The 26,524-nt window shown below is 44.1% G+C and overlaps 1 protein-coding gene across 1 annotated transcript in view; it reads right to left on the reverse strand.

Annotated features, from left to right (window-relative positions):
* Window positions 1–24,855, reverse strand: part of LOC138349670 (uncharacterized) — a 140,088-nt gene extending 115,233 nt beyond the window's left edge. Inside the window, exon 1 of the mRNA XM_069337398.1 lies at window positions 24,773–24,855. The gene's annotated coding sequence lies outside the window, so the exon portion shown is untranslated. The remainder of the gene's footprint in view (window positions 1–24,772) is intronic.
* Window positions 24,856–26,524: the final 1,669 nt, after the last annotated feature.

Consider the following 26,524-nt stretch of genomic DNA (forward strand, 5'->3'; position numbering starts at 1 on the left):
TTGCTGGTGTTGACTTCTTGATGTGTAGTGCCTCGCAAACGTCAAGCCGCCTGCTATTGCTGTATCTATCGATGATTTCTGTGTTGTTTACTAGGATTTCTCTGGCGATGGTTTGGTTGTGGAAAGAGATTATATGTTCCTTAATGGAGCCCTGTTGCTTATGCATCGTTAAACGCCTAGAAAGAGATGTTGTTGTCTTGCCTATATACTGTTTTTTTTGGAGCTTACAGTCCCCAAGTGGGCATTTGAAGGCATAGACGACGTTAGTCTCTTTTAAAGCGTTCTGTTTTGTGTCTGGAGAGTTTCTCATGAGTAGGCTGGCCGTTTTTCTGGTTTTATAGTAAATCGTCAGTTGTATCCTCTGATTTTTGTCTGTAGGGATAACGTTTCTATTAACAATATCTTTCAGGACCCTTTCCTCCATTTTATGAGCTGTGGAAAAGAAGTTCCTGTAAAATAGTCTAATAGGGGGTATAGGTGTTGTGTTAGTTGTCTCTTCAGAGGTCTAATAGGGGGTATAGGTGTTGTGTTAGTTGTCTCTTCAGAGGTCTAATAGGGGGTATAGGTGTTGTGTTAGTTGTCTCTTCAACCTCTGAAGAGACAACTAACACAACACCTATACCCCCTATTAGACTATTTTACAGGAACTTCTTTTCCACAGCTCATAAAACGGAGGAAAGGGTCCTGAAAGATATTGTTAATAGAAACGTTATCCCTACAGACAAAAATCAGAGGATACAACTGACGATTTACTATAAAACCAGAAAAACGGCCAGCCTACTCATGAGAAACTCTCCAGACACAAAACAGAACGCTTTAAAAGAGACTAACGTCGTCTATGCCTTCAAATGCCCACTTGGGGACTGTAAGCTCCAAAAAAAACAGTATATAGGCAAGACAACAACATCTCTTTCTAGGCGTTTAACGATGCATAAGCAACAGGGCTCCATTAAGGAACATATAATCTCTTTCCACAACCAAACCATCGCCAGAGAAATCCTAGTAAACAACACAGAAATCATCGATAGATACAGCGTTAGCAGGCGGCTTGACGTTTGCGAGGCACTACACATCAAGAAGTCAACACCAGCAATCAACAGCCAATTATTGCACAACTATATTCTACCCACCTCAAGACTCCGCTCCAATATAGAAGCATCAAGAAATATGGACCAATAGGCTTTCTACAAACACTTCTATTCAATTCCCATTGTTTGTGTTCTGTCTTGTGTTGATACTTTTAATACCCTATTAATATCCCCTCTTGTTCTGTCTTGTGTTAATGCCACATCACCCCTCCCACCTCACTCAAATGTAGATATAAAATCAGAGATATGTAAGTTCTAATCAGTTGTGTATTTGTGAACTAAAGTCTTTGAAAATGTAATAAGTTTTACGAAACGCGCCCGTGTCGCGTCAGACTAGAAATAAAAATGAATTTTGGAGAATTGATTTTTGATTTACCTCCAACAGTGAAGCGTAATGTACGAAAGATTGAGAAAATTCGTGTTAGAATTATTAATCTTACTTTTTCGGTCATATTTAATAATATATGTCTACAGGAAAGACTGCTACCAAAATATACTAATATATATATATATATATATATATATATATAATATGTGTGTGTGTTAAGGCAGGTCCTAGTCAACAATGGCGTCTCTAACAAATATGTTGTAGACGTCATAAAGAGAAAGGTGAAATGCCATGCAACATCTGAAGAGTCAACTGACACAACACCTGTACCCCCTATTAGGCTGTTTAACAGGAACTTCTTTTCGACGGCTCATAAAACGAAGGAAAGGGTCCTGAAGGTCCTGAAAGATATAGTTAATAGGAACGTTATTCCCACAGACAAAAATCAGAAAATACAATTGACAATTTACTATAAAACCAAAAAACCAGCATTGAATGTAATGAAACGCCATTTTTTGGGTGAGTCCCGGAGGCTGCCCGGGGCTATCCATGGCTGATATGGATACCCTAACTATTTTGCATCAGTCAATGTGGGTGGAGTTCTAGGCCTACCGGGGACCACGAGCCAGAACTTGGCCCCCTCAGAGAGGCACGGGGAGCAATGGCCCATAGAAATGCACATGTGATTTGGAGCATTCTATATCTGCCATCGACCGGGACAGGCACCCAGAAAGGTAAGCGCCACAAAACAAACCCCTATTCTGGTTAACAACAAAAATCGACAAACGAGTGGACAGAACTCTCCCAGGAAAACGAACTAACAAGCATGACGTCGCACGAGCCGCGCCGCATGTCTGCACAGCTCCCCCCCTCCCCGGGAGGGGGAAGGGGGAGCCCCAGACCCGCGCTGGCGATCCCCGCCCCAGTTCTGAGGCTGGATATCAAAACCACAAAAAAGCCCCGCTGACCGGAGGGCGGGAGGGTGCCGGGAAGCCTCCGGGACTCGTCCAAAAAATGGCATTTCATTACATTCAACGCTGGTTTCCTGGGGGGAGCCCCTATGGCTCCCCGGAGCTGCCTCACCAAAGACTACCTAAGAAAACAGGGGAAAACACCCGGGAGGCGGTCGGTGAATCCCTCCTCAACACGAAGTCGAGACAACAACCCAAGGTATATCATTCGCCAGAAAAAAAAGGGAGAACGGCCGCAGACGAAGAAACCTATGATCACGACCATAGGAGCCAAAAACACTGCGCCTGAGAAGAGCAAGAAGCTCTACCACACGACCCACAGAGGCCAATGCCAACAGAAAAAGAAAACCGAGGCAAAGCAAACCTGACCCCAAGGAGCCACAACCAAGGAGAAGAAAAACAGGAGAGCACCCTGTCCAAAGACCAGGACAACACAGGCAGTGCATAAGCAGGCCGGAGATGTAACAATGCACGATACAACCTGCGAAACGGCGCAGAAGAAATATCGATACCGAAGGCTAGCAGCAGAAACCAAGGTGCCAGACCCAGGAACGGCCCCAAGTGCCTCTACAACCTCCGCAAGTCAATCCTATGACAGCCCCAGGAGGGAAAAGAAAACGCAAGACCAAAACGAAAATGCCACAAGTGTGCAAGTCCACCTCCACAAGTGCAGCTGACAGGGAAGGAACTCGCATAAGGTGCCGCCCCGCACCAACATCCCGCAGAAGGGCAGGAGTGAAAAGACTCATTAAGAGGAGCAAAATCGCTCCCAGGAAAACTAGTAGCGCTGAGACAGTGGGACGAGAAGAGATATTCACAAAAGAACAAAAAGGCCAACACCCAGAAGTTGCCGGGAAGAGGACCCACAAGTCCTAGAAAGGCCCGGAGGGTAGCCCAACTGAATGACGACAGACGCACCAGAAAACGGGCACAATGGACAAGGAACCGAGCCCAGAGAGGGGCCAACGCCCACAAAGCATGTGTGGAGAGGGGGAACGAAAAACCCCACACCACAAAACTGCAAGTCCCTCCCAGAGGGGTAGAAACACCCCGGCGGGGACCAACGGGGCCTGAGGCCCCTCATGTGAGCCCCACCCCAGCCCCGGGGCAGAGTTGTCCCCTCAAAGCCCCAGCGTCTAGAAAAACCCCGGGGCAGCCGTGAAAAACACGAAGGAAGGGAGCCCACTACGCTCTGAAACCTGAACCGAAACTGGAGGATAGGCGAGGGGCGAGACGAAGACCCCAAGCTCATCCCCAGCCAGCACAATGAGGTGAGGACAAGACAGAGAATCCAAGGAACATGGAAAAACCAGGCCCAGCACAGCAAGACCGGCAAGGAAGGAGAGCCCCAGAGGGAGCCCGGAAGGGCCGAATATAACGCCACAACCATCCCAGACACGCAGCTGCTGTACCAAAACCGCAGCAAAACGTCACCACACTCCCAGAGGAAGCGACAGAGAAGATAGATAAATCGTACACGAGTGGCACACAAGGGGACACAGGCGGAAACCGAGCACCCAACTGAGCCACAGGGACGGTAGAAGAAACGTATGCAGTGTAACAGGCAATCAAAGGAACACAGTAGGCACCATACACAGCCCCAAGAGCAGAGATGAGGGTGCCCAAGAAGCACAGAATCCGCCCGACAGGCAAACGACAGGGAAGAGGTGGAAACAAAGAGCCAGAACCCAACCTGCAAGCACAAGGAGGCGAACACAAAACCTCCGACACAGGAAAACGTACTACCAAACAGGCACCCCCACCGTTGCACTGCGGAACAAGGTGGAGGCGGGGCCCCAAACTCAAGCAAGGTTAGACAAGCATAGGAGAGGGGCAGGAGGAATACAGGCAGGAATCAACTCGGAAGGGACAAGAGGCCACCCGCAGACACCCGTGAATCGAGGAAGGAATCAGGTGGAGAGAACAAGAGCTGCCCAGTATGGGCTAATAGCCCTGCAGTACCGGTCCACGTTCTCAAGGACGTATGTACACCCATTCCTACTCCCAAAAACAAAAACAGCGTCAGGACGAAGGAGACGCCAAAACCGCTCCAACTCACCTGCAGAACATAGGCTCTGAAGGGCCATGACGCAAGCGTTCGAGTCCGTATCCGCCGGAGGCGGCCAGTGCGTCCATGCTGGAGAGGAGGGGAGCAGCGAAGGAGGCTCCCCACCCGAGAACGCAGGGAAAAACCTCATGATTTTCCCACAGCGGCACTCCAGAACACCCCCAAAGCAACGGGGCACAGATTGGATTAAGAAAAGAGCGAGAGGCGAAGCCTCCCCGAGAGAAATGGAAGCAGAACACGTGTGCACACCGCCCGGAACCAAAACAACTCCCACAGCGCATGCGCAGGACGCGAAAGAAAGGAGCCCAACAAGGTGAGAAGTAGCCCAACCAGGCGAGAAGTAGCCCAACCAGGCGAGAAGGAGCCCAACAAGGCTACAAGGAGCCCGAACGTCTACAAGGAGCCCAACCTGTCCAGAACAGAAGAAACCAGTATGGAGGCAAACTCCGAGACACGCAGGAGGTAAGCCGCAAAGGCCAACCGCACCCCAGGCGAAGGGATGCGGTTAGCCGAAAACCTCCTGAAGATGGAACCGAAGAAACCACAGGGACACGGAACCGAACCCGGGGAGGAGCATAACCCAAGCCCAAATCGTACGCAGAGGGGGGAAAGAAAACCCCACTCCTCGCAACAGTAAGCCCCGCTCAGAAGGACTGAAATCCAGGCGGGGCGCAATGGAGCCCAAGGCCCCCAAGGCCGCTCCTCCCCAACCCCAGGAGCCTCTGCACCAGGCCCCAGGGCCGAGTCGACCTCCAAAGCCTCGGCCCCACAAGAAAAAGCCGGGGCAGCCGAGAGAGCTGAAAGAGAAGGGGCCCACTGGTCAGACCCCGGAGCATCGTCCGGAGGAACAGACTCGAATGCCTTCGCAGCTACCCCGGACGGGGCAACCCCCGAAACTGCCCAAGTCTCAGAACCTCTAACCCGCCCCGACCCCGAAGCCTGCAGATGCGTAGGGGCCGGAAGCAGGACGGGGAAAAACAAGGGGGGCATGGAAGAACCAAGGCCGAAGCGACCAAAACCTTCAAGTCTGGGATCCTACACAAGCAGGGCAGCATCGGGGCGTCCGGGGAAGCGACAAACCAGAGCGCATTGCAACATCCTACCCTGCAACACGCGAGCTGCCTGCACCCATGGGAATTCATCAGCAGACCGGGTGAATGGAGTCACGAACAAGCAACAAAGCTCGCAGGACTCAGGGGTCGAATGTGTCACCGACCCAACAGGCAGCATGACGGAGGCAAAAACAAGGAGAGTCACCCTGAGACAAGGGGACAGAGCAACCCTCAACTCACACAAAGCGAGAGGGGATGCAAGGGTCTCCACTACCGGACCCGAGAGTCCCCGGGGGCTTTCCCAGGGCCCCTAGACTGGGTCTGCTAAGGGTTATCCCAGGCAGGGCACTGCTAACCGGCGCCCCAAACTACCAAGCAAACTGCTAAAGCTGAACCCACGGGACGTGTCCACTCGCGAGGGCAAAGCAGGGGGTGCCACCACACAAACGAACCTAATATAAGGGGAGGGAAACACAAGGCAGACCCCCCTACCAGGCAAAAACAAATATAAAAGAAAAACCACACAAGTGGACAACGTACCCAGAGGGAACAGAGCCGGCCGCTGTCATAGGTGAAAACTAGCTACGCAGTACCCTGCGCCCCACCAGTGCGATAACTACCACTTACCCCAAGATAAACAAGGAAGTAAAACCCACAAACCCTCGGGGCGGCCAAATGCCAAGCAGCAAAAAGCCAACAGAGGTAGACCCAAGGTGACTTGTGGAAGGCAACCCCAAGCCCCAAGGGCAGTACTTACAGGGCACTCAGGGAAGGTGACCCTAAGCACATGCAGCCCGAGTACCTGAGAATACTACTCCCAGCTCACACGACCACCGTAAGAGCAGCACTGCAAACAAGTCACAGCACTGAGACAAGACTGGAGCTGGAGCCACACGACCATGCATTATCCCATCAGCTGAGGAACTGAGGCGGAGATCGCCGGCTCGGGGGTCTGGGGCTCCCCCTTCCCCCTTCCCGGGCAGGGGGGGGGGAGCTGCGCAGACATGCGGCGCGGCTTGTGTGACGTCATGCTTGTTAGTTCGTTTTCCTGGGGGGAGTTCTGTCCACTCATTTGTTGATTTTTGTTGTTAACCAGAATAGGGGTTTGTTTTGTGGCGCTTACCTTTCTGGGTGCCTGTCCCAGTCGATGGTAGATATAGAATGCTCCAAATCACATGTGCATTTCTATGGGCCATTGCTCCCCGAGCCTCTCTGAGGGGGCCAGGTTCTGGCTCGTGGTCCCCGGTAGGCCTAGAACTCCACCCACATCGACTGATGCAAAATAGTTAGGGTATCCATATCAGCCATGGATAGCCCCGGGGAGCCGTAGGGGCTCCCCCCAGAAAAATGGCCAACCTATTCATGAAAAACTCCTCAGACACCAAACAGAATGCCTTGAAGGAAACCAATGTCGTCAATGCCTTCAAATGCCCACTTGGGGACTGTAAGCCCCAAAGAACTCAGTATAGGCAAGACAACAACGTCTCTTTCCAGGCAATTAACAATGTATAGACAACAGGGCTCCATCGAGGATCATATAATCTCTTCTCACAACCAGACCATCACCACAAACTGAATAAAAATTTATTCCAAAGCAGAGATGCAGAACTAGGAAGCAGGATTAGTTCGACAGAAATTGCAAGAGGGCCAGAGACCAAAAGATACAAAAATGGAATCAATATAGGAAGACGCCAAACCCCCAAACATACCAGCAATACAAAGATGCGTGAAACAACTACACAGCAGTGAGGAGAGAGGCAAAAAAAAATTTTGAAATAGGGATTGCAAACAAATGTACAACAGAACCAGGTCTATTCTATAAATTCATAAACAACAAATTGCAGGTAAAGGATAATATTCAGAGGTTGAAAATGGGAAATAGATTCACAGAAAATGAAAACACAATGTGTGAAACATTAAACGAAAACTTCCAAAGTGTGTTTGTACAAAATGAAATCTTCAGAGAACCATACACAATAAGAATTTTGGAGAACAGCATAGAGCACATAGGTGTGTCTAGAGATGAAGTGGAGAAAATGCTAAAGGAGCTAAGTAAGAACAAAGCAGTTGGTCCAGATGGAGTTTCACCATGGGTTCTGAGAGAATGTGCACCTGAGCTCAGCATTCTACTTCAACTGACTTTTCAGGCATCCCTGTGTAAAGGAGTTGTAGCTGATGTGTGTAAAAAGGCTAACATCGTCCCAATCTACAAAAATGGCAGCAGGGAAGACCCTCTCAATTATAGACCTGTATCATTGACAAGTGTAATAGTCAAAATATTGGAAAAAATAATTAAAACTAAATGGGTAGAACACCTGGAGAAAAACGATATAATATCAGACAGACAGTATGGTTTTCGATCTGGAAGATCCCGTGTAACGAATTTACTCAGTTTCTATGATCGAGTCAGAGATTTTAAAGGAAAGAAATGGTTGGATTGACTGCATCTATCTGGACCTAAAAAAGGCTTTTGACAGAGTTCCACATAAGAGGTTGTTCTGGAAACTGGAACATACTGGAGGGGTGACAGGTAAGCTAACATGGATGAAAAATTTCCTAACTGATAGAAAAATGAGGGCCGTAATCAGAGGCAATGTATCAGATTGGAGGAATGTCACAAGTGGAGTGGAGTAGGGGCCTGGTAGCCTGGTGGATAGCGTGCAGGACTCGTAATTCTGTGGCGCAGGTTCGATTCCCGCACCAGGCAGAAACAAATGGGCAAAGTTTCTTTCACCCTGAATGCCCCTGTTACCTAGAAGTAAATAGGTACCTGGGAATTAGTCAGCTGTCACGGGGTGCTTCCTGAGGTGTGTGTGGTGTGGAAAAAAAAGTAGTTAGTAAACAGTTGATTGACAGTTGAGAGGTGGGCCGAAAGAGCAAAGCTCAACCCCCGTAAACACAACTAGGTGAATACAGAAGAAGTTAGGGGGGACATGATCACCACATTCAAGATTCTGAAGGGAATTGATAGGGTAGATAAAGACAGTCTATTTAACACAAGGGCAACATGCACAAGGGGACACAGGTGGAAACTGAGTGCCCAAATGAGCCACAGAGATATTAGAAAGAACTTTTTTAGTGTCAGAGTGGTTGACAAATGGAATGCATTAGGGGGTGATGTGGTGGAGGCTGACTCCATACACAGTTTCAAATGTAGATATGACAGAGCCCGATAGGCTCAGGAATCTGTACACCAGTTTCTATGATCGAGCCACAGAGATATTACAGGAAAGAGATGGTTGGGTTGACTGCATCTATCTGGACCTAAAAAAAGGCTTTCGACAGAGTTCCACATAAGAGGTTGTTCTGGAAACTGGAAAATATTGGAGGGGTGACAGGTAAGCTTCTATCATGGATGAAAAATTTTCTGACTGATAGAAAAATGAGGGCAGTAATCAGAGGCAATGTATCGGAATGGAGAAATGTCACAAGTGGAGTACCACAGGGTTCAGTTCTTGCACCAGTGATGTTTATTGTGTACATAAATGATCTACCAGTTGGTATACAGAATTATATGAACATGTTTGCTGATGATGCTAAGATAATAGGAAGGATAAGAAATTTAGATGATTGTCATGCCCTTCACGAAGACCTGGACAAAATAAGTATATGGAGCGCCACCTGGCAAATGGAATTTAATGTTAATAAATGTCATGTTATGGAATGTGGAATAGGAGAACATAGACCCCATACAACCTATATATTATGTGAGAAATCTTTAAAGAATTCTGATAAAGAAAGAGATCTAGGGGTGGTTCTAGATAGAAAACTATCACCTGAGGACCACATAAAGAATATTGTGCAAGGAGCCTATGCGATGCTTTCTAACTTCAGAATTGCATTTAAATACATGGATGGCGATATACTAAAGAAATTGTTCATGACTTTTGTTAGGCCAAAGCTAGAATATGCAGTTGTTGTGTGGTGCCCATATCTTAAGAAGCACATCAACAAACTGGAAAAGGTGCAAAGACATGCTACGAAGTGGCTCCCAGAACTGAAGGGCAAGAGCTACGAGGAGAGGTTGGAAGCATTAAACATGCCAAAACTAGAAGACAGAAGAAAAAGAGGTGATATGATCACTACATACAAAATAGTAACAGGAATTGATAAAATCGACAGGGAAGATTTCCTGAGACCTGGCACTTCAAGAACAAGAGGTCATAGATTTAAACTAGCTAAACACAGATGCCGAAGAAATATGAGAAAATTCACCTTCGCAAATAGAGTGGTAGACGGTTGGAACAAGTTAAGTGAGAAGGTGGTGGAGGCCAAGACCGTCAGTAGTTTCAAAGCGTTATATGACAAAGAGTGCTGGGAAGACGGGACACCACGAGCGTAGCTCTCATCCTGTAACTACACTTAGGTAATTACCTGTTGATTGACGGTTGAGAGGCGGGACCAAAGAGCCAGAGCTCAACCCCCGCAAACACAACTAGGTGAGTACAGGGTTCAGTTCTTGCACCGGTAATGTTCATTGTCTACATAAACGATCTACCAGATGGAATACAGAATTACATGAACATGTTTGCTGATGATGCTAAGATAAGAAACCTAGAAGATTGTCATACCCCTCAAGAAGACCTGGACAAAATAAGTATATGGAGCACCACTTAGCAAATGAAATTTAATGTGAATAAATGCCATGTTATGGAATGTGGAATAGGAGAACATAGACCCCACACAACCTATAAATTATGTGAGACATCTTTAAAGAATTCTGACAAAGAAAGGGATCTAGGGGTGGTTCTAGATAGAAAACTGTCACCTGAGAACCACATTAAGAACATTGTGCGAGGAGCCTATGCTACACTTTCTAACTTCAGAATTGCTTTTAAATACATGGATGGCGAAATACTAAATAAAGTTGTTCACGACTTTTGTTAGACAAAAGCTGGAATATGCAGTGGTTGTATGGTGCCCATATCTTAAGAAGCACATAAACAAACTGGAAAAGGTGCAAAGACATGCTATCAAGTGGCTCCCAGAACTTTATTTTTATTTTATTTTGTATTTTTAGATATATACATTTTTAGATATATTTAGAGTTGTTACATTCTTGTACAGCCACTAGTACGCGTAGTGTTTCGGGCAGGTCCCTGGAATACGATCCCCTGCCGCGAAGAATCGTTGTTACAACCAAGTACCCATTTTACTGTTGAGTTGAACAGAGGCTGAAGGACAAGAGCTACGAGGAGAGGTTAGAGGCATTATATATGAAAAAACTAGAAGATAGTAGAAACAGAGGTGATATGATCACTACATACAAAATAGTAATAGGAATCGATAAAATTGAAAAGGAAGAATTCCTGAGACCCGGAACTTCAAGAACAAGAGGTCATAGATTTAAACTAACAAAACAAAGCTGCAGGAGAAATATAAGAAAATTCTATTGTAAACAGAGTGGTAGACGGTTGGAACAAGTTAGGTGAGAAGGTGGGAGGCCCAAAACCGTCAGTAGCTTCAAAGCATTATATGACAAAGAGTGCTGGGTAGACGGGATACCACGAGCGTAGCTCTCATCCTGTAACTACACTTAGGTAATTACCAGAGAAATCTTAATAAACAACACAGAAATCATCGATAGATACAGCGATAGCAGGAGGCTCGACATCAGCGAGGCACTACACATCAAAAATGTCAACAGCCAATTAAAGCATAACTACATTCTACCCACTTCAAGAACTCATATGGGCCAATAGGCTCTCTGACGGGGTTCTTACTCTGATGTTGTTAGAGGAAGATATATATATCCGTTCCCAAGCCAGTAGTGGCTATCAAGGGATGTGATCCGTGACGCAAGTAACTTAAAGGGGGAAGGGAAAGAAAGTTAAGAACTTAAGATTATAATTCACCATCACCAAATAAATAAATAAGATATAAAAGAGTGCACAGGGGGAGGGGTATAAACACTTATTTACAGGGGAAATACACTGGAGTCTTCTGCTGAAGACTATGGATCCTCGCTCTCGGTGCTAAATCCTTGGTGCTTCTTCGTGGCCTCACAACGAATCCTCTAGGAAGCTGAGCCTACCCTGGCCACAGGTCAGCCAAAACACAGGTCCACTGGGGGCACCGCCGTGGAGGCCGTCAACCACACGTCCAGCTGGTCTGCTGGCAGGTTCCGGACCAGCAAGGCTGGTCAGGCCACTCCACGAACGATATAAGGGGAACGCCCTAGACAGGAGCCTCGTGTGACACCACAAATCACTCTCCTGTCCTCAATACCCCAGTGGATGATCGTCTCCAACAGTCGGTCCGGGTAATCCTTCTACTGCCACTCCACTGGCAGGGTAACACACCACAGTGTTCTTCCGGGGGGGACGACTTCACAACTGCTGCAGCAAAGTACAAGGTATGGAGACGGCTGCCTCGGGTAGACTGACTCAACTCCCATCACAACAGTCCCAGGTCGACTCTGTAAGCAGACACGTCATCAATAACTGGGACACTAAAACACCTCACTTACAGGCTCAGACACAAACGCCCGACACATCCACTTCATAGATGGCGTTGTAGTCTGAGCACCACCTCACCAGAGGTCAGCAGCGGCTGTGTTGTGAGCTGCACAGGACTGGAAACTGGCCCTTGTGGCCGGTATTCGCCGTCCTCACCAGGTGTCGTCGTCGTTTGGCGGGGGTTTCGGGAGCTGACCCACAGATGGCGCGGTCGTTACTGCTCCGTGCTCGGACGCTGGATCCGGGTGGTTCGTAACATTGGCACAGTGGAATGTATTACAACTCTGTTAGCCCACTTGAATGACAGACCAGGAATGCTGATATTCCTGGACCTCGAAAAAGCCTTTGAACTGGCTAGCGCTCCAGCTATTCTCTGCTGCCTCATTGACAAAGAGGTCAGAGGCAACCTGCTCTCCTGGACCAAAAACTGTCTCATAAACAGAGAAGCAAGAGTAAAAATTCATGGCACAGTCTCTGAGTACAAAAGACATGAAAATGGTACACCGCAAGGAGGTATTCTCAGCCCTCTTCTCTTCAACTGTTTAATGGAAAGAATAATGAGGTTGAAACTCCCACATCACTGCAGGCTGCTAAACTACGCGGACGACTTTGTCATCATCATAAAAGGAAGGGATGCGGCGCGCCTTGCACCCAAATGCTTAGACTGCATCAGTAAAGAGGCAAAACAGATTGGGATCAAACTCAACCCCTCAAAGTCAAAGGCCATGCCCATAAAAATAGCGAAGCCCAACATCCAACTCACAGTACAGGGTCAACCAATAGAATGGGTCGACACCTATCAGTATCTAGGAATCATCCTGGACACACACATGAATTTTAATGCTGAGGTCACTTACTTGAGAGAGCGAACTGCGGCCCGGACGGCAATCCTCAGGTTGCTAACCTCCCTCTCTGGAGGAGCCAATCTGCAAGTCCTTCGCACATACTATGTACAGGCAGTCAGATCAGTGATCAATTATGCCGCACCTGCACTCACAAATCTATCACACCAACAGTGGAAAAAGCTTGAAGTTGCCCAAAACAATGCTATAAGAGCTGCACTGGGAGCCCCCATGTGGACCAGGCTTGAAACTCTTAGACTGGAGACGGGTTTGCCCTCTCTACAAGAAAGAATATCACAAAGGACAGCTACAATTATCAGTAAGATAATTATTTCTTCTGATCCAATCCCAGTACGGCAGGCCTTGGTGGATGGACTAGGCCAAAACAATGGAAACTCTTGGGTTGCTTGCAACCCAAGGAAAAGTCCTAAACAGACTACATTTAAAAAAACATGATTCTTGATAGAGAGGGTGATCATCCACACCCAAATTACACTCCTTCCGCGCCGTGGGAAGAGCCTACTTTCAAAATAGTAATAGAAAGTCTCCCAATGAAAAAGGCTGCCTATGATCCGACAATCCTAAGGCGCATAATAGAAGAGCAAATGTATAGCATAGCAGTAGCAGGAGCCACCCACATCTTCACAGACGGATCGGTGGACACAGAAAATGAGAGTGCTGGCGCTGCTCTTTGCACGACCAGCGTACAGGCATATTGGAGACTGGGAGGACTAGTATCATCAACCCAAACTGAGCTGTTTGCCATACAACAGGCATTCACATATGTGATTGCACAAAACACTCAAAATGCAATCATACACACAGACTCAAAAGCTGCACTTCAAATACTGGGACAAAAACAGTGGAAAGATAATGTGGAAATAATTACCACCATTTTGTATCTTGGAGTAGTCGCTAAAGGCAAAGGACTCAACATAACTTTAAACTGGATCCCATCCTATATTGGAATTCCATTAAATGAAAAAGCTGATGAAATTGCTAAATTGGCAACTCGTCATCCAGTGATACATAAAACAATTCAACCTAGCCTAGAGAACATAAAAAACATCATCACCAAAAAACTCTCACATCTCAACAAAGCCTACCTGCAACAGAGAATAGCTGAAGGTTCGCCATCTGCAACATGGTATCTTCAGGCAACCAAATTAGAAAGGTTAAATATCCCAAAAGGAATCCACAGGGAAATAGCAGTTAGGCTATATAGACTACGTCTAGGTTACAGATGCAACTGGGAGATTGGTGAACCCCGACAGAGAGAGTGCATCTTCTGCCAAACTGTCACAGAAAAGCCATTACTTCGCTATCTTCTGGAATGTGAAGCAACCAATGACCTTAGAAGAGCTTTAAGAGTTCCTGAATCATGCAGTGGCCACCCTGAAGCCATCAACACAGCCACTCTCCTGGTCAACAAAGGTGTCCAACAGCTGGACACCCTCATAAAGACTGTGAAGCAGTATCCTCCCCCGCGATAACAGCTTGATGGTTAAATGCAACCTCAGAATACTGAGAAAAAAAAATTGTACCACTTACGGGCTATTCATGCCCGTGCCACCTCTTGGGTGGCTTAATCTTTATCAATCAATCAATCATCTTTCCCGCCTGTGCTCAAGAGAATACAGATTTTGGCTTTTTAGTCGGTCCCAATAATTTAGATGTTTTACTGAGTGGATTCTATCAATAAAGGTACTCTGCATGCTCTCCAGGTCAGCAATTTCTCGAGCTTTGAAAGGGGCTGTCACTGTGCAACAGTTTTCTACGCTAGAGAGCACTAGCACCCTGAAGAGTATCATCATTGGTATAACACAGGGGTGGGCAACCTTTTTGAGAGTGCGTGCCAAAATCAGCCAAGTCTCTGACACAAACTTTTTCCACGTGCCAACCATTTTTTTTAGAACATATTTGGTATCTCTTAAGAACTTTTTAAACAAAAAAATAATAAATTACCTCAGTGCAGTAAAACATAGTATAAAAAAAAACAGAATTTTTTTTTTATTTAACCTTCAGAAGTACATTTCAACAGCCTTTAAGCTTTTGTGACTTTAATAGAATAAAATAGATAAAAAACTTGTTGACTCCTTTTATATACTGTCAGTGAGACTTCTGCTGCTGCATAACTGATGACAGAGATTTTACATCGGGTTTATATTTAGTAACATTGAGAGATATGCAGCAATGCACAAACCCACACGATGTCAGAAAATTCATGGTATGACACTCGTTGGTCGTTCAAATGGAGCTTTATCTCATCTAAGCATTCAATAAATCGTTTCAGAACCAAGCCTCTGCTAAGCCAACGAACATGGTTGTACATTTTCAGTCCTTTATACACAGATTCTACCTCATCCAGTAGAGTTTGAAATTGTCTTTTATTTAAAGGCCGACCACAAATGTAATTAACAACCTTGGTAACTGTTTGCATCACTTCTTGCAGTTCCTTTAGGCCAGCTTTTGCACATAAAGCCTCCTCATGTATGATGCAATGGAAGCCAATCAGTGGATGACCTACACTTTTTGCAAACAAATTTACAAATCCTGCCTTCTCACCAGTCATGTTTGGGGCACCATCTGTTGTGACGGATACTACTTTTGAAATGTCAATTTGCCGAGTAGAGAATTCGTTCACAACTGTTTTACATTTTTCAGCCCCGGTGGTACGCTCAGGTAGTGATGCAAGAGCAACCATCTCTTCACTTCATCACCCTTCACAGATATGATTGTCAGTGTACACTATGGTTATGGGTGCAGCCTTTAGGTTAGAAAGCCTTATTACATAAAATATGAGCCAAAGTAAATAGAGGGGAATCATCATACATTGGCATGATCGATGACGTAAAAAAAGAAGGTAACTATGGCAACAAGATCAACTTCTTTTTCTTGAGACATCTTTAGCTTCGTAGAGCTTAAACCTCTTCACCACCAGGACGTACATATACTGTCATGGCATGTAAGCTTATACCCCAAGGAAAGTAGTTTTTTTTTGTCTGTGCTTAGGGTAACATGTGCTTGCATCTGTGCTTAGGGTAACCTATGCTCTTGCATGCCAGAGACAAGTCATCGGCGTGCCAAGTTTGGCACGCGTGCCAGAGGTTGCCCACCCCTGGTATAACATCTCAGGTGTGAAAGGTTAGATAACAGGTTATCCAACCTGTTATCCTACCTCTTATTTTTCTTGTAGATGTGATGGTTACTTTATTGTGTTCTTTAAAGGTAAGGTCTTCCGCCATGAGTACACCCAAATCCTTTACATTGCTTTTTAGTTCTATGTTATGATTTGACCGTGTTTTGCACGTGGTTTCCGTTCTTATATTTTCTTATATTTTCATTTTTTTCCGTAGCACTTGAGCTGGAACTTATCTTCGTTAAACACCATATTATTTTTTGTAGCCCATAGTAAGACCCGATTTATATCCGATTGGAGGTTTGCCATGTCCTCTATGTTGTCTACTCTCATAAAAATCCTAGTGTCATCTGCAAAGGATGATACGGTGCCATGGATTGTGTCCTTGTCGATATCCAAAATGAGGATGAGAAAAAGTACTGGAGCAAGCACAGTACCCTGAGGGACTAAGCTCTTTACGGTTGATGGACCGGATTTTATTTTGTTGACTATTACACGTTGGGTTCTGTTAGTCAGGAAATCGTAGATCCATCTGCCTATTTTTCCGGTAATTCCTTTTGAATGCATTTTATGTGCAATAACACCATGATCACATTTGTTGAAGACTTTTGTGATATCTGTATAAATGACATTAGCGATCTGTCTGTCTTCCATGGCATCTAATGCTATGTCATAGTGGTCCAGCAACTGTGATAGGCAAAGAGCACCCTGTTCTGAAACCATGTTGTCCAGGGTTATGGAGATGCTGGGATTCCATGTGTTTTGTGATCTTACTTCTTAGCATTCTCTCACAGATTTTTATGATGTGTGATGTTAGTGCTATCGGTCTGCAATTTTTTGCCTCTGCCTTATTTCTTCCTTTATGGAGTGGTGCTATCTCTGCTGTTTTTAGAATGTCAGGGATAACGCCAGTATCTAGGCTTTGTCTCCAAATTATGTGAAGGGTCTGCAAGAGTGTTTTTTTTACAGTTGTTGATGAATATAAAGTCCCAAGAACCAGGACCTGGTGCAGAGTGCACAGGCATACTGTCTATGACTTCTTCAAAATCCAGTGGGGATAGGGTGACATCTGATATATTATTTAATGTTGATATCATATCCATGAATAAATTCATTTGGGTTATCAATCTTTAGTGTGTTCAGTGGCTCGCATACTGCTTCCTCAGTATTTTGCTCATTTCTTTGTTGTCATCTGTGAAAATTTCATATCCCTTTCGCAGGGGCCCGATACTAGATGTGGTTTTTTATCTTAATTTTGCATAGGAGAAAAAATATTTGGGATTTCTCTCTATTTCACTGACGGCCTTTTGCTCTCTTTGCCTCTCCTGGGTTGTATGATTCTTGATGCTTTAGTTCAATTGTTTCGATTTCTCTACCTAACCTTCTTGCCCATTCTAGAGAGAGGGTGCGACTCAATTTGATCTGCAATTCGTTTTCTTTGCCTATAGAGGGACGACGTTTCCATTCCAATCTGCATTTTTCTTCTTTTTTCTTAGGGATATGCAGTTTGAGCATATTTCTAGTGCTACTGAGCATATTTTTTTCAGGCACTGGTTCAGGTTTGCATTTTCTAGCTGTTCTTCCCAGCTTATTTCTGTGAAGTTTTGGTTTATATGCTCCCAGCTTATCTGTTTATTATTAAAGTTGAATTTGCTGAAATCTCCTCCACTGGGAATCAAGACTCTTTTAGAAGGTCTATTCCCCCATGCTTGTCAGAACTTCAATCAATTAAGTTGTGATCTGAGTAACAGGTACTTGTAATCATTATGTTCCTGATCAATTCATCATTATTAGTGAAAATGAGGTCCAGCGTGTTCTCTATCCTAGTTAGTTCTACTATTTGCTGATTTAAGGCAAACCTGTCGCACATTCGCAGCAGGTCATTTGCATGTGACTGTTCCTTTAGGCTACTTCCAGGAATTCTCTCTGATAAAACTGTATTAGCTAGGGTCTTCCAATTCAGGTGCCGTAGGTTGAAGTCCTCAAGCAGGATGATGTTTGGGGCTGGATTTGTGAGGTTTTCTAAGCAGTGTTCTGTTTTCATTAGTTGGTCTTTAAATTGCTGATGATTTGCCTCCGGTGACTTATATACAAGGACAATAACTACTTTAAGATCCCTATTTTGATTATCAGCACTTCCACAATATTGTTTGTGGTGGCATCTATAATACCCACTGTCCAATGCTAACTAAACAAGTCACAACTAATAGGATAAACAATCCATAGCTTACTAAGGGTATATCTAAATTGGTTAATAAAAAACATGACTATGAGAAGAAGTATAGGTTAGGGGTCATCCCCAAAGAAGTTTCAAGGAGATACTTATCAATGCTGTCCAAAATAATTAGGAGAGTCAAAATAAAAATACCCAACCATCTCATTCCTGTAAAATCTCTGTGGCTAGATCCTAAAACTGAGTAAATTTTTTACACAGGATTTTCCAGATCCAAAACCATACTGTCTGTCCGTTATTATATAGTTTTTCTCCAGGAGTTCTACCCATTTAGTTTTAATTATTTTTTCCAATATTTTGACTATTACACTGGTCAATGATACAGGTCTATATTTGATGGGATCCTCCCTGCTGCCACTGTTGTAGAGTGCTGCTGGTGCCTCTAATATCAACTGGGAGTCTGAAATAGGTAGCATAGTGAATATCAACCTTGTAGTGCAAACATTTGTTCTGTGTTAGCCTTTTTCCACATATCTGCTAGGACTCCTGTTCACGGGGATGCCTGAAAAAATCTGTTAAGTGGAATGCTGAGCTCAAGTGCACATTCTCTCAGAACCCATGGTGAAACTCCATCTGGACCAAATGCTTTGTTCTTACTTAGCTCCTTTGGCATTTTTTTCACTTTATATTCAGACACCTCTATGATATGTGAGAAATCTTTAAAGAATTCGGATAAAGAAAGAGATCTAGAATTGGTTCTAGATAAAAAACTATCACCTGAGGACCACATAAAGAACATTGTGTGAGGAGCCAATGCTACACTTTCTAACTTCAGAATTGCTTTTAAAAAATGGATGGCAAAATACTAAAGAAATTATTCACAACTATTGTCAGACCAAAGCTGGAATATGCAGTGGTTGTATGGTGCCCATATCTTAAGCAGCACATCAACAAACTGGAAAAGGTGCAGAGACATGCAACTACTGTAATTTACTCGTGGAAAATAGTAGAGGGGCCGGTCCCAAATCTGCACACAGAAATAATATCATTTAAGACCGGAAGGTGTGGCAGCATGTGCAGAATACCCTCGTTGAAGAGCAGAGGTGCAATAGGTACTCTGAGAGAACTCTGTCAACATCAGAGGCCCGATACTGTTCAACACGCTTCCACTAAATATAAAAGGCATAACTGGCCGACCCCACACAACGTTCAAGAGAGAACTCAATAAGCACCTCCAAATGATACCTGATCAACCAGGCTGTGATTCATATGTCAGGCTGCGAGTAGCCGCATTCAACAGCCTGGTTGACCAATCCAGCAACGAGGAGGCCTGGTCGACGACCGGGCAGCGGGGACGCTAAGCCCAGAAAACACCTCAAGGTAGCCTTGAGGCAAGGCTAAAAGTTTTGTGAAGAAATGTTTGCACTACAAGGTTGATATTCACTATGTCACCTATTTCAAACTCCCAGTTGATATTAGAGGCAGCAGCAATACAGTTGCTTTTACAAGTTTCATTGTGTAGCCTAAGGCTTATCTTCATTGTATCTAGAGGCAGTTTACCTGCTTGATGGGGTTCTGAGAGTTGTTCTACTCCTACTTCTACTCTACTGGGAGTACTTGAGGAGTACTCTCTACTCCTCAAACTCTGACTTGTGAGAGTTTGGTCCACCAGGCTATTGCTTGGAGCGGCCCACATACCCACCACAGCCAGGTTGGTCCAGCACTCCTTGGAGAAACCTATCTAGTTTTCTCTTGAAGATGTCCACGTTTGTCCCAGCAATATTTCTTATGCTTGCCGGGAGAATGTTGAACAACCGCGGACCTCTGATGTTTATACAGTGTTCTCTGTGCCTATGGCACCCCTGCTCTTCACTGGTTTTATTGTGCATTTTCTTTCGTATCATTCACTCCAGTATGTTGTTATTTTACAGTGTAGATTTGTAACCTGGCCCTCTAGTATTTTCCATATGTATATTATTTAATATCTCTCTCGTCGTCTTTCTAGTGAGTACATTTGGAGGGCTTTGAGACGATCCCAATAATTTAGGTGCTTTATCGGGTCTATGTATGCCGTATATGTTCTCTGTACTCCCTCTATTTCTGCAATCTCTCCTGCTCTGAAGGGTAAAGTGAGTACTGAGCAGTACTCAAGACGCGACAGCACAAGTAATTTGAAGAGCACAACCAATGTGATGGGATCCCTAGATTAGAAAGTTCTCGTAATCCATCATTTTTCTGGCTGACGCAATATTTGCTTGGTTATGCTCCCTAAACATTAGGTCGTTAGACATCATTATTCCCAAATTCTTTACATGTTGCTTACCTACTATGGGCAAATTTGATTGTGTTTTGTACCCTGTATTATGTTTAACCCTTGTGTGGCTCCAGGCTATTCAGCATTTGTCACCCACAGGCGCATACAAAAAAAAAATATTTTTTCTTTTAAACCTGTTTTGTGTTCTCTGATCATGGGAAAAACAATAAAAAAATCGTAAGTGGCATATATTGCCCGCTATAGGGCGGGGAAGTCTGGCAAAACACAGGCGCTGACTCAGCGTGCGTCCCAGGCGGTCTGTTGCTCACCAGCTGTCAGGCAGGAGTGGCCACAAAGAGATAATTATCTAATTATTTCAATGTCTCTGATTGATTTTTTGTAGTATTTTTGCTGTAATATTATTCAATAGTGTGTAGTGTGATATATTTATATAATAAAATGAGTGAATCATCGCTGTACTAAAAAATATGGTGTGCATATTGTTGATTCAATTATTATGTTCATCAAGCAGTGAACAAATACTTTGTCGATTATTACACTATATACACAGGTTATATATAAGTATCTGCATGTTTTGTTCACCATAACGAACCATTAAGTCGCTAATATGAGTCAAAAAACAACGAGGAGTGACCGCCACACACCAGCCAGCCACTCGCTGCCACTCACTCCCTCAACACCTCACTCGCCCACATTCTCCTCCCACCATACTGTTTTTGCTTTTATTCACTATGTACAGACATTACATATAAGTATCTACATTCGTGTTCACCATAACGAACCACTAAGTTGGCATGCAGAATGGCAGTGGCAGCCCGCCTCTGGCTGCTACTTCCTCCCTCCCTCAACTCATCTGACTCACCCACATTCTCCTCCCACAATACTGCTTTTGCTTTTATTCAGTATATACAGATGTTATATGTAAGTATCTACATGTTTTGTTCACCACAACTGTACAACTAAGTTGATATAGTTAGTTCAGGCACTAAGAGACGTCGCTACACACAGTCAGGTGGCGGCTGCTTCCTTTACACATTCAAGGTCAGATGCACTAAAATTTCACCCCGAACAATACTGTGGTGTTATTACCCTATATGCAGACGTTATATATAAGTATCTACATGTTTTGTTCACCATAACTGTTCAACTAAGCCGGTATAATGCCCAAAGAGCATAGTGGCCACCCCTACCAACATGACAAATCATGCAGATGTTGCCACTCTCATCACCAAAATGGCTTCTCCCCCACACTCCTTTTGCTGTTATTACACTGTATATACACGTTATATATAAGTATCTACATTCGTGTTCACCATAACAAACCACTAAGTTGGTATGCTGAGTGGCAGTGGCAGCCTGCCACTGGCTGCCACTCCCTCCCTGGTTGATACCTGGTTGATGGGGTTCTGGGAGTTGTTCTACTCCCCAAGCCCGGCCCGAGGCCAGGCTTGACTTGTGAGAGTTTGGTCCACTAGGCTGTTGCTTGGAGCGGCCCGCAGGCCCACATACCCACCACAGCCTCACCTCACCTGACTCGCCACCATTCTCCTCCCACCATACTGTTTTTGCTTTTATATACAGACGTTTTATATAAGTATCTGCATGCTTTGTTCACCATAGCGAACAACTAAGCTGGTATAGTGAGTCCAGACAGTAAAAGGTGGTCACACAGAGTCAGCAGACAATGCTACCTCTCTCCCCACCAAGATTACTCCTTCCACTACAGTGCTAATTATCACAACAATCCTGCTATTATCAGAATCCTGGTCATTTTTATCACAGTCAGGGGTCTTCTGTAATAATATAATTGCTAAATAATAGCTTGAACATGTATATTATGGCATTTTTAGGCGATGCTGTGGTCACAAGCTAAATAGCAGTGTTGTGAGCTCATGCTGCGTGCATCAGGCTTGATAGCTCACTCAATACTGAGGCCCCTAACACCCAAGAATTTGGTCCACGATTTTTAAAAAAAATGGCGTCTGTTTACAAAAGCCCTGATGAAGGTGTGGTGAACCCCGTGTTTCTGCGGGCCGTTTAAATCTTGCGTAGTACTCCAATATATCATATGATGTGGAGCGCTCTCTTTATACATTGGACCTCTTTTTGGCTTTCCTCAAAGGAACATGTTTCATACAGACTTGATATCCTTCAGAAGTCAGGTTTTTCTATTCCTTGACTGAGATTTTTATTACTTAAAACATTTTCCCATTGAATTTTTGTAAGTTCCCTGTTTATTTTCTCCCAGTCTATTCTTTTACTATTAAAATTTAATTTATTGAATAACCCTTCTCGCTTGTTGTATCTCTTGGGCCTACTACAGTTATTAATGTTAGTTTGCACTTGAATGAGCTTGTGGTTCGAGTACGTATTGTCTGAGACCATAATGTCTCTGGTTAGCTCATCATTGTTTATGAATATCAGGTCCAGCGTGTTTTCGTTCCTAGTTGGTTCTGTAATCTGCTGACTGAGCAAGAATTTGTCACAGAAACTCAGTAGTTCTCTGACCTGTGGTTGGTTATTTCCAGGTTGATTTCCTGCTATAATGTTATTGTTTACTATTCTCCATTTTGAACTGGGTAGATTAATGTCCCCAAGGAAGATAATATCTGATACTGGGTTTGCTAGGTTATCAAAGATATACTCTATTTTGTGGATCTGCTCAGTGAATTCCTCGACTGTTGCATCTGATAGTTTGTATATTAAAATAATAATTAGATATATATTTTCTACCTTGATTCCAAGTACCTCTACCACCTCATTAGTCGAGTTTAGGAGCTCTGTGCATGCCAGTTCCTCTTTATTATACAGACCTACTCCTCCACTTGACCTAATTACTCTCACATCTATATAGATTATAATTTGGGATCCAGATTTCACTATCCATGTGGTCTTTTGTAAATGCACCAAATATTGAGTTCAATTCTATTAGAAGGCCATTTATGAACTAAACTTTATTTCTTGATTTTGATTTTAGGCCTTGTATGTCTGCAAATATGAATGATTTCCCATATTGTGTGTCACTTCTGGTGGGCTTTGGTTGTTCACTTCCCCTCTCCACCCATGTCCAGGGAGTGTTGTTTTGGTAGTGGTTCATCCAGTTTTGGTAGTAGTGCGGTTGTTGTGTGGTGTAGTACCTGTGTACTTCTTGATGATTTGTATTCCAGTCCTGTGGGTATCTCCCTTTCCCTCTGTAATCCTGCAGTGGTTTTATCTGCCTGTTCCTCTCTTTTATATGTTTTACTCTGTTTCTGCCTTCCTCTAAAAAATTTCCAGTAGCATCATATTAATCTTCCCGTTTATAACGCTGTGTACCTCTCAAGTGGAATTCCAGGCACTGAAGATTGTAACATTTTTTGTCCCTAATTGAAAATTTACATAGTTTAGGGTGGAAGTATCTGCACTCCGTTCCAAAACGGCATGTACCCCTCGCCAACGTGTTCCTGCATTTTCGAGGATGCAGAAAAATGCAATTTGCACCCAATTTCCCATATTTGCATATTTCTTGTGCATAGAATTTGCAAATATTTTCAGTTTTTACTTTTTTCAGGATATTTCTACCTGTGCCTGTCCTGGCCGCATCTTTATTGGAGCCATCTCCATCTTTCATCCCAATTCCTTCGTTTATGCACTCTTTACCACTGTTGCTCTCATTGTTTATATTACCTGGCTCTGCAATATTGCTGTTATTTTGTACCACAATACCCTCTCCCTCCACACTACTGCTGTGGTTCTCTAAACTATCTGTTCCTGAGTTTTGGTCGTTATCCAGTGTTGTCTTGCTGTTGTTGTTGTTAAAGATTCGCTACCTGGAACAAAAAGTTCTAAGTAACAGAGGCTATGGTGAGCCCGCAAGAATTCTACCAGTGTTGTCTTTTCACAGTCCGCATATATAACTGGTAGCTTTTCTGTGAATATTAATCTCTGTGACTCGGGAATCTTTTTCATCAGTTGAGTTATGTTTTCCCATATTAACCTGTCATTTTTGCAAGTCCAGTATATTCCTTGTCTGTTTGTGCATGCTGTAGATATTGCTACACACCTCAGGTGAAATCCTGGGTTACAGATGCAGGTTTATTAATGTTGGTTAGAAGAAATGTAGGGTAATGATCTGTGGTCCTATCAGTGATTATTCCCGAGGTTAGTAGAGAGGTATGTTAGTCTAGATGTGATCAAGAGTAAAGGCAGTCGTTTCAGTAATTCTGAAAGGTTTAGTAATTAACCACTGGGCTGATCGGCTTCCAAATACGGCACCCACCCCCCCCCCCATCCCAGTGCGCAAGAAATAAATTCTCTGGATTTTTTTTTTTTTTTTGATAGTGTCAAAAACCCTTCCCTGGGTATGGATATGCTAAAAAAAAGTGGAAATTGTACTCACTTTGGCTGCTAAGGGGTCCGTAAGTTCGTGCAAGACGTCATCAATCCCTGGTCGCCTGTGGCGTATGCTTCCGGGGCCGGTAGGTCACCTGGGTCAAGATGCGGGAGTTGCCACGAATATATTTTTGTTCATTTTTTGCGCACAGTTCTAAATACTGTCTACACTCGATCATCCGGACTATATGGGAAGGACCCCCAGCCGGATTAGCACGTTTTTCGGATAATGGTACTTTTTCACCTACGAGTCGAAAACTAACCATTTCCAACAATTTTTATACTACAAATAACATAATTTGAATAGACATGCCACATATAATTATTAAATATTCAACTAGAAACCTCAACTTACCTTTTTGTTGTTCGTCTTCTTGATTGATGACTCATCTTGAAGTTAAAAATTCTTGACAATTTACGTAACTTATAGTAACACAACACTAAAATTAACACTTAAAATTACTGTGCAGTTCATTAGGCAAAGTTAGTTCTCACTGTCTGCTGAGGATGCCTCACTGGTTGAAGGCACTTGGGTTGCGTGTGCCGCCTCACTTGTTGAAGGCTCTTGGGTTGCGCGTGCAGCCTCACTTGTTGAAGGCGCTTGAGTTGCGTGTGCCGCCTCACTTGTTGAAGGCGCTTGGTTTGATTTTCGTACCATATATGAATCAAGTGTTGCTTGCCTTCTGTGTTCACTGGCCAGTTGTATGATCAGCTCTTTTGTTCGCCTAAGGTACGGATACATGTTTCCAACCTCTGGATGAGCACAATTTGATGAAAAATTTATTAATCCGTCAACATACGTCATGAGTGTACTGTATTTCGTGGTCATTGGTGTTGGTTCTTCACTGCCTTCTTCATCCTCTTCGTCCACCTCACCAGTAACAGACTGTAGAATCTCGTCTTCACTCATCACACCATATCCTGGATCATTGGCATCTTGTTCAAGCCAATCAACCACATCCTGTCTTTCTAAGTTTTCGCCGGCATTTCTAAACATTCCATGGATTTCATCTGTAAATCCTTCAAAATCCATTTCTTCATCATTTGTGACCGTAGACGTGAGGAGTTTTTTCCAGGAATTTTTCAAAGTCGATTCCTTTACTTCACTCCATACCTTGGCCCAGTTATAGATGGCTTCCTTGATTGTATAGTTCTTCAAATTCTGAAGGGTTTTTTTAGCCCTGTTATCCACACCGAGTTCAATATCTTCCGGAAGAGGCAAAACCACCAAAACTTCGTTTAGCATTTTTTTGGTGTACAACCTCTTCGTAGCACAGATAACTCCCTGATCCATAGGCTGAATGAGAGAGGTTGTGTTAGGAGGAAGTGCCATACACGTTATCTTGCCATCATGTGAGGTTAACGTGTCAATTCTGGGGTAGGCAGGCGCATTATCAAGCAACAGTAAAGCCCGAACTTCGCTTGGCCTTATTTTGAGTTTCTTAATTTGATAGGCACGAACTTCCCTGCAGAACACGTCATGAAACCAGGAAAGAAAGATCTCCTGTGTAAACCATGCATTTTTTGAGTCATAATATTTCACTGGCAGTCTGTCCATGCAATGTTGCAAGGCTCTTGGTTTCTTAGATTTGCCAACAATTGCACACGTGATTCTGTCTGTGCCGTCGGCATTCGCACACATCATGGCTGAGAGCCTGTCCTTGCAAACCTTACGTCCTGGCACACAACCCTCACTCCTCATTGCTAGAGTTTTTTCTGGTAAACTCCTCCAATACAACCCAGTTTCATCTGCATTATA

This window comes from Procambarus clarkii, chromosome 37, assembly GCF_040958095.1.
Source record: "Procambarus clarkii isolate CNS0578487 chromosome 37, FALCON_Pclarkii_2.0, whole genome shotgun sequence".
Lineage (NCBI taxonomy): Eukaryota > Metazoa > Arthropoda > Malacostraca > Decapoda > Cambaridae > Procambarus > Procambarus clarkii.